The 9,502-nt window shown below is 35.0% G+C and overlaps 1 long non-coding RNA gene across 1 annotated transcript; it reads right to left on the bottom strand.

Annotated features, from left to right (window-relative positions):
* Positions 1 to 5,060: 5,060 nt before the first annotated feature.
* LOC113299614 lies at positions 5,061 to 8,222 on the bottom strand. The gene is made up of 2 exons (XR_003335136.1): positions 7,444 to 8,222; positions 5,061 to 5,993 (listed from the first exon to the last, which is right to left on the bottom strand). It is a non-coding gene; the product is annotated as an uncharacterized LOC113299614 (long non-coding RNA).
* Between the last annotated feature and the right edge of the window lie 1,280 nt (positions 8,223 to 9,502).

Raw genomic sequence — 9,502 nt, forward strand, 5'->3', positions numbered from 1 at the left:
CAACATTATCTTCCGAAGTGACTCGGAATCCGCTCTCATCAGCGACGGAGGCACACAGAGACAAATGGGTCCACGAACCCCACTTGTTTTCAAACTTCAGTGTAAATAGAATTGGTTTCCTTGTAAATTCAACCATTTGTGGGGGAAAAATAGGTAGGAGGAAATAGAAAATTTAGGTTTCGCAGATATTGACCCCGGTAACATTAAGCCTTGGCTCCGTCACTGACTCTCATGTTCATAAAAAGAGTGTATGCCAAATGCCTTGCAAAAAAAATACATTATCAGTGATGACTTTGGAATTACGATAAGTAATTGCATAAATTTTAAAGTCCAAGCTTTTATTTTGAAAATATAGATTTATATTATAGAGACAAATCATATATCAACTTTTTGTAACTGTTATGCTATTAAAAACGTTTGGTCACGTGAAAATTTTGAGGTAATCTTTAATAATCTTCAATTTCAGTTCTGAAATACAAATGTCACCAATGCTCTTTCTCTTCCTCTACACAGCGAGGAAGAGGAGAGTTTAATGAGTGAGTTAGGTTTCCCCATTTTTTTGGCAGAAAAAAGGAAAACAAAAAAATCCTAGAAACTGATACAATGAGTATGTTTAATTTGGCCTAAAATATCCTGGCATTTTTAGGGGCGACCCCGAAAGAATTAGGGGCGATTTTTTTATTCCCAACCTATAGCCAAGGTTAAGGGATGTCCAAAAGATAGAAGAATACGTTAATGCCCTTCCGTAATCGGAAGTTATTTTGTGTCTGATTGTTAATATTAAATCGGTAGTTAAGTAACACAAAGATACTACAGATTGATATAAATTTGTGCTAAATGCGCATTTGGGACTACTATTAATCGGAAGTTAACGATAAATTCATTTACTACCGATTATAGGCTCAATCAAAATTAAAAAAAAAAGAAGAATTTTTGTAAAATCTCATTTTGGGGCTACTCTGTATTCGGTAGTTATATAAACTATTTTGACTACCAAATATGTTGAATATTTGCAAAGAGAGCCGTGTACAATCGGAAGTCAGGATTTTACCTCATCTACTACCGTTTATAGGCTCAACCAAAATTCAAAAAATAGATGATTTTGGCAAAATCACATTTTGGGGCAACTCTATATTCGGTAGTTATATGAACTACCTTGTCTACCGATTATGGTAGGATATTTGCAAAGAGAGTCACTGTATAATCGGAAGTCAAGATAACTTCATTTACTACCGATTATAGGCTCAACCAAAATTCAAAAAATTGAGGATTTTTGCAAAATCACATTTTGGGGCAACTCTATATTCGGTAGTTATATGAACTATCTTGACTGCCGATTATGGTAGGATTTCGGTAAAGAGATCTACTGTATAATCGGAGGTCAGGATAACTTCATTTGCTACCGATTATAGACTCAACCAAAATTCAAAAAATTGAGAATTTTTGCAAAATCTTATTTTGGGGCTACTCTATATTCGGGAGTGAAATAAACTAAATTTATTACCGATTATGGTAGCATTTTAGCCAAAGGTCTACTTTAATCGGGTGTCAAGATAAATCTTTTTACTACCGATTATAGGATAATCAAAGTTCAAAAGATAGAGGATTTTATTTTGGGGATACTTTATATTCGGAAGTTATATAAACTAAATTGACTCCCGATTGTGGATTAACTTCCTGATTGTGAAGTTATCTACCGATTGTAAAAGATAGTTTGGCCTTTAAAAAATATGAGATAAGGGATGGCTACGTTTTACGTTTGGGTGATCTTTTTGTCTTTTTGTATCGCCCCTAATTTTTTCGGGGTCGCCCCTAAAGATGGCAGGTAAAATATCCGTAGAAATCCAAATATGTCGAGTCCATTACAATCAATATCTGAGATATTTGTGAAGAGTAAATCTATAAAAATCCAATTTTAAATCTAAAGAATACAAATCTGAATGGGAATACCAGTTTTGAGGATTCATACGAATACCCTTTAAGATTTTGATCTGAATGACACTTGGGTGAACAAAATATCTCAATAATCAAAAAAATTATATATTTCCGTTAGATTAAAATAAACAATGGCGCCGTACTCTGGAAAATTTAATAAACGACAACAGCGGAAGTCTGAAACACAAAAAAGCTGCTACAACCCCATCTAGCTTTGTTCCCTTTAAAGACATCACATCGGCTTGTCATACAAGTTAAAACCCCTCAGTCCTCACTATCTCTTCTCTATATATCCATCCATCCATCCATGTGAGGACTAGATTTCCTGATCATTTCATCCATTCCACACTGTCTTCTTTTATTACTCTCCTCCTTTCCTGCGAACATCATTCCTTTTTCTTCCGCCATTTCCGATCGTATCTCTATCTTTCATTATTTCCTCATTTCCAGCTTCCTCCACACCTTTCTTCACACATTACAAATACTGCCATCCTTGAAGCTCTTTTCAACCATTTTAAAACATACCCAAGGCGTATAGAGTATCATTAATGGAGGTGATTGGAGTTTATCTTGGTCCAACATTTTTATTTGAGAATGGTAGAAAAAGATTAAGGAGTTTATACTGGAAGGTTCGAGCTGAAATAAGAAGACACATGAAGAAGCAGAATCTTACAAAGCAAAGACTAAGTTTTCATTATGATCCTTTCAGTTATGCTCTGAATTTCGACAATGGTGGTGATTAGAGTTTTTCTCGTCTTTTTCTGTCAAAGTAGTAGATTAGTAGTGATAAACTGATAGTAATACACAGTTCAGCAAGCTAGCTATAATCTTCAGAACCCACATCCTGATTTTTGGTCATCTGATCAACAAATAGATCAAAACCCACTTTTGAAATGCAGAATCAGAGATGGGTTTTTTAGGTTTCTGTGTTTTGAATCATTAATTTAGAGAATTGCTAGATTCTTCGTTAATGGCAAGGAAAGATAGAGGTTTTAGTCGGAACTAGTACTTTTTGTTTCGTTTTAGACTTAGAAAAAAAAAAGAAGGGATCTCCTTTCAGGAAATCTTTTACTGTTAATGTATGTAAGTCTTAATCGTTTTGAATGAAATTAGTAGTATATGAACTAGCTGATTTTGAGTGTTGATTTGATTTCTGTGTTTTATTTTTAATTGCTGAAATTAAATCTGTGTTCTAAGCTCAGTCTCTCCTCTTGACTGTTTTGATTCCCATAACTCTCAATATTCGTGAAGATTATCATCCAGCGGTGCAGAATTGTCGTTGAGCTCAAGTGGACGTCGAATAGAATGCGGATGGGACCGGGAGGTGTCACAGTTGATTTGTATAGAGAAAATGCAATATTGGCCTACACACATCACCAATGGACAGACAGTACCTCGGTACCTCGCTATTCTGTAGGTTTCCAGGCAACTTCCAGCTCCGCCTAGTAGTATTATGAAGCAACCTAGTAGTAGTATGGGCTATCATATGTCTGAGTTCTCAGAAAAACAACAACTAACCAAGTACAAATTTGTTGCCACTTGCGACAGCTAGCCGAGAAAGAGTAGCTGTCGCAAGAGTGAATCAGTGACACCAAAAAAATCGTCTTTGAACTGTTTTAAGATATCAACTTTCACAAAAGGATGATGGTCAGTTCATATATTTACAGTTCATAAAAAAAACTGAAAATGTTGTGAAATTTGTCACAATTTGCATCCCAAGATTCCCAACCATCAAAGATTCAAACATGACCCAAAAATGTTGAGTTCGAAAATGTAACTAATAAAGTGTAAATATTTGGCTTTTGATTTTCTATATGCAAATTTTATGTAAAAATTCTGAATGATCCTAATTTATTTACAATGGTGTATGTCCATATTTCACATTGTATTTTTCCTTTTTTTTTTTTTTTTGATTCCCAACCCTAAAACTATAACCACCGCACTCAGCAGCAAAATTTTCTTTTGAATCATGTTATCTTATCTTCTTTCGATCTTTGGCTCCTTCTAGTGTTTTCTTTCTTTTTGATTTCGCTTTTAGGGCTCAATCTAGCTTCCTCTTTTGTTTCTGTTGTTCACTTTGTTTTCTAGGTTTTTCGTAATATCCTAATTAAGATTCGAACTATTTAAATTGGGGGTCTGTTTAGATACAACCTCTATTCTTGATCCAAATCTGGTTATTAGTTTAAGTAATTTTGTAGCTTGTTTGATTATTTCAACACTTATTTTCTTATATTATTTGCTTGGTTTCTTCTCTATTGTTGAAATCTTTTATCTTGCAAGGATTTGTTGTTCGAAGTGGTTCATGATTTGAGATACCATCCAGTTCTTGTTCAAGATTTTGCTGGGTTTTTTCAATCAAGTAGGACCAGTCAATTACATCAAAAGTCATCTTCAACCTAAGTTCCCCAGTAAGTTTCGGGTACCAAGCAGCAGCAACAGTATAGTTTATCTCATCAGTGGCATCAACAGCCATCCTGACTCTGTTTGACTGTTTCAGTTTTACTCTCCAGCGGCAACATGTTTCCCAAAGACACGTACTAGTTCCTATAAAGACTCCTAAGATACAGATACAAGTTACACCCGAGACACCAAGACCGGTTTCGATACTGACCGATATCACTCCAGACCGATTCAACAAAATTTTAATCGATTTAGGTTATACTTGTTACTTTTGTTACTGTTATACTTGTTACCTTTGTTATTGTTACTTTGAAAAAAATCAGTGACAAGTGGTTTTGGATCTATGGATCATTTTATATCTATATCATATGTTTCACTGTGATTTTGAAAAAAACCTTGAGGAATGGTTGGATTTGTGGATCTTAACATTTCTATTAATTTTAGATTTGTTATATGGTTTGGATGTACTTTTATTCCAACCAAGACCGTTTAAAACGTGATTTGTTACCTCTTAATCAGTTAGGAATGGTAGGTATTTGTTGTTGAGTTAGGTATTGGGACTATGCTGTTAAAACGTGTTGATGTCTTTGTAGTCTTTCTGAAACTGTTATAATCGTGGAATATTTCTGAGTCAGTCCTCTAATTGACCTGATCTTGATTCAGAGTTCTATGATGAATATATATGGACTTGACTCTTTTTCGAAAGAAAAAAAATAAAAAAGATAAGCTGAAAAAAATATATTTATCAATAATGAAATATTAAGGGACGTTGATAAGGGGTATCTAGAAAATAATTAAAATCATCCTTTTAAAGTCGGCATACTCTTCCCGAGTGAAAATCATGCCAACTCTCTCTGCTTTACCGAATTAACTTCCACTAAAATACTCCAATATCCATATTTTTTTAATTATTTTGTTTGATTTGGACATAGATTGCTGCTCTGAAAAACCCACCACTATTTTGTTTTTGGAGGGAACTCTTAGGGTTCGTTTGGCACAATGTAGTTGGAGGAGAGAGTGCAGTCAAAGGGTGTAGTAGGAGCATGCATTCATGAACTAGGTGTTTGGCATGACACAAACACATGACATAGCAACTTCCTAGGTAGTTCGACTACCTCCTAACGAAGTAGTACAATGCAGACGTACCGCCCCTTTTTTTGCCTTGTACTACCACTTCAAACTGCGCCAGATTTGGTTTGACCAATATAAAACAAATCACTTTTTTTTCTTTCTCAAAAACCCAGTCTTCTTCTTCTTCATTATTTTTCTTTTAAGCATAAATATTTCATAAACTACTAACACATTAAAAATAGTCTTCAGTAACATGATGGTGGAGCAGAATGCGATCAATAGTTTCCGAATCAGAATTATGTTGGGGAGAAATGCTGGAATTGGTGAGGTGAACACGGATGAGGTTATGGAGGGTCCATAGGCTTTCGATTAATGCTTTCCACAATAAAATATGCCCAAAGAAACTTTGATGATGGTATTGGGTCCCGATGCAATCGATCTGAGGAGCTAGTGCGACATTTACATCCAAATGTTGTGGTAATAATGCATGTGCTTTACCTGTCTATCTCCTTGTTTTCTTGCTTGTTCCATGGTGATACTCTTAACTTGAGTTTTAGTTGACGGCTTGAAATAGTTAGTAGACCTGGCTGTAGCAGTATTTGCAGATATTAATCAGCTTGGAGATGCAGTTGTGCAGTGAAGCAAGTCTTAAATTGTTGAATAAGAAAGTGTGCTGAGTAGAGGAGATGATTATTGCAGTAAACGAAACTCTGATGAGCAGACGAAGAACTGATCCACTAAGAATATGAATCACTTGACGTGCAGAAGTGCAGTGACTAAAATTTAGGGGGCGAACCTATATTACTAGTTACAGAGATACAGAAAGGAAAATACCGAACTAGAATTACAAGACAGAGACCAACACAAGAAAAAACTAATATTGACTAATCTAATCTGGCTAAGTAGGATGAGATTATCCTAAAGTACTACACTAAACTAGTTCCAATCTATGGAAACATAAGGTAAAGGTTGAAATAAAAAACAGTAATTGTGTACAGAAAGTGAAGTGAGAGGTGGGTGTTCCACCGGCCAGTAAAGTGCACACAAAGAATTGTCGCATGATGTTGTTGTGATAACAAGAACTTAATCGATTTCGCTTGATTATATTAGATCCCCTTGTCCTGGTGAAATTGATGAGTTGATTGTTGGCAGCTTGATGTGAAACCAATTGTTAGTCAAGCACTTGTTCATGAAGATGGGAGCTATAAGCGCGAAGAAACAAAGAAGGGGAGCTATTGATGATGTATCTTCTTCATGATACTGAAAAATTAGTGAGCCCAGACTTCAAGGTTGTAGAAAAATATAGTCTTGGTCGCTTGGATTATGGGAAAAAAATACCCACTGTAAGTAATTATCTAGACCGATTCCTTTCCACAATGCTTTATTCAAATCTATTATGCTATGATGATGTTCTCTGAGTTAATCAGCCCTCATAGATATTTATAAACCTTACTCATGGAAAAGACCAAACCATCTCTTCTCAAAGGCTCATATAAATCCACAGAAAGACACCACAGTGAAAGGATTAAAAACATGCAAAAAGCTGAAAACTGTCCATAAACCAACATGAGAGAAAAGATAGAAATTAAAACCGAAACAAAATGGGAATAATTTCATTACAGCTGACTGAAAAACCATCTTAACCCATTAACTTAAACAAGGCACACTTGTAAAAACTGCGAGAGAAGCCTTCCAAAATCCCGGATCATGAGAAAGCTAACAGGGTTAACTGCTAGACATTATATCAGGCATGTTACATGCCTACAAACCAAAGGGGGTTAAAAAACTGTGGATCTGAAGCAAGGAGGGTTTAGATAATAAGGTATGAGTATTAAGCAAAGAGGGTTGATTGCACATGAAGCAGATACATGGGTACAAAAAAAGGTTCCAGCATATAGATGGGGGTAAAGCTCTAATTTGAAATAGGATCAAGGATGGGTAATTAAATGGATAAGAGATATCAAATAATAACAGACAAAAGATAACCACATAGTTGATGTTTTTTAAAGTGAAATCAACAGTTCAACAAAAGGTTACCTGACGACTATGATAGGAAAGCCAGTGAATACAACGAAGAAATCACTGGCATAAGATCCGTTGGTGAAGAACATCATCGAAAAAACTCCATTGCAGATTAGAGACACAACATCACAGCAAAAATCATTGATTAGAATACCAAACCCATCAATTTATATGGGGAATCACAACAATCAAAACGTGGATGCACTTGTATGACCGGTGGAAAGAGAAGATTAACCTAGAAAATGGAAGATTTCCATGATGAGATTGTCGATCTGGTTTTTCGGGAGGGGGGAGAACCCCCTAGATAACGGGTTCAGGCGTGAGAGCGTTTTTCTAGAGAGAGGGGAGTTACAAATTTTTAATTTTTTTTTTCTTCATTATTATCTATAACTTTGGGTTGAAAGAAATTTTCACAATTTACATGAACACTTTTGATAAACAAAATAATCAAATCATACAATAAAGATAATGTACAATTTATTAGGCAATTACTATCAAAATCTTCTTAAGTTTCCTAGGATTTGGTTAGATCTTCCTTTTCTTCTTTTCTTCCTTGGTAATTTTCTGTAGATCCATTATTAACGGCAGATCGGAGGTTTTGTCTGGGGTCTTGATGGAAAATTTAAAATTATAGATTTACGATCTAGCCCTTTAAGCCTTTCTCGTTTGATCAGATTCATTATTTGTCTCTTCATATAATACTTCTGATCCATTTATCTTGAAAACAAAACATAAGCATTGATACATTAACATAGAGATAAAAAATTTGAGGTATGTATGTGTTACTCAGTGGATCAAGACCGATGCTATCAGGAACAACACACAAAAATATTTGCTCGTTAATTTAAATCTCACCAAGATAGATGCTATATTTTCTTTGGCTTTTCTTAAACATAGTCCACACTTTCATTATTGATAGCCCATGAGACTTGGTCAATCAGAGGGACTAGTAAATCAAACTTGACTTTTCTAGTTGTTAACTATAGCCCATGAAATCAAGCAAGAGGCTGATCCAACTCGTTCAGCCTCGTTAAGTTAACTATAAACCCTAGTTCTTCCGTCATCCACGTTGGCAAAAAATTACCATGTTTTCATCATGAATATCAAAGATTTCCATAACTTTCCTCAACTTTAAAATTCATAGTTCTGCGACCGTTTTGATATGTTGAGAAATTTAAGTCTTTAACAGGTTATCAACATTTTTGATTCTACATTAAGATATTTCATTCTATTTTTTTTTTCCTGAAGTGGGTATACCTTTTCGGCAATTTTGATTATGTTACTAACAAGTACTTTTGTCATCTGTCTATGACTTCGTTTATTGATCATGTGTGTTGTGTGCATAAGTGCCTTGTGAAAAGTAATTAAGAACTGGTGGTCGCAGTGTCCTGGTTAATTATCAAATTGTTTAGGAAAAAAAAGGGAGCGAAATATATTTTATGAGTTTTACATGAATCATTTGTAAAGAGAAGTAATAAACCAAGACGTTGGATTTTCTTAAAGGGGAGAGTGCTAATCATACAAGTAAGGGGACATGGAACCTTAAGAAGAAAAACCTGATGGAAAGGATAATGAAGAACGAGTCGTATCGGCTTTCGATCTGGACAAGCTTAACTTGGTAGGCTATGGATAATAAATATAAAATCCCAAACTTGATTTGTTTGTCAACATGATTGACCAAGTCTCATAGATTATCAATAATAAAAGCGTGGGCTACGTTTGAGAAAAGCCTTTTTTTTTTATTTTATTCGGATAATAAACAATCAGAAATTAAAGGTTCCTTTTACTCGTAGCATGCCAAACACCAGAATGTTACTACGTATAGTTGCAGTGTTGTGTAGTTGCAATCACGTGTATTAGCAACTACAAGTAGTCCAAAATATTATGTTGCAAACGGACACTTAATCATTCAAATGAAGTTAATCCACTCTGGCCAAGCACTATGGTGCAGGGCATCCCTTCCCCATTCCTCAAATAAAGGAAAGGGATATCACAAGGCGGATAACCTCACTATCACAAGGCAGACAACCTCATTATGATATTTTTTTTTTCCTTCCCTACACGATACGGAAAT

This window comes from Papaver somniferum, chromosome 7 (genome assembly GCF_003573695.1).
Source record: "Papaver somniferum cultivar HN1 chromosome 7, ASM357369v1, whole genome shotgun sequence".
Lineage (NCBI taxonomy): Eukaryota > Viridiplantae > Streptophyta > Magnoliopsida > Ranunculales > Papaveraceae > Papaver > Papaver somniferum.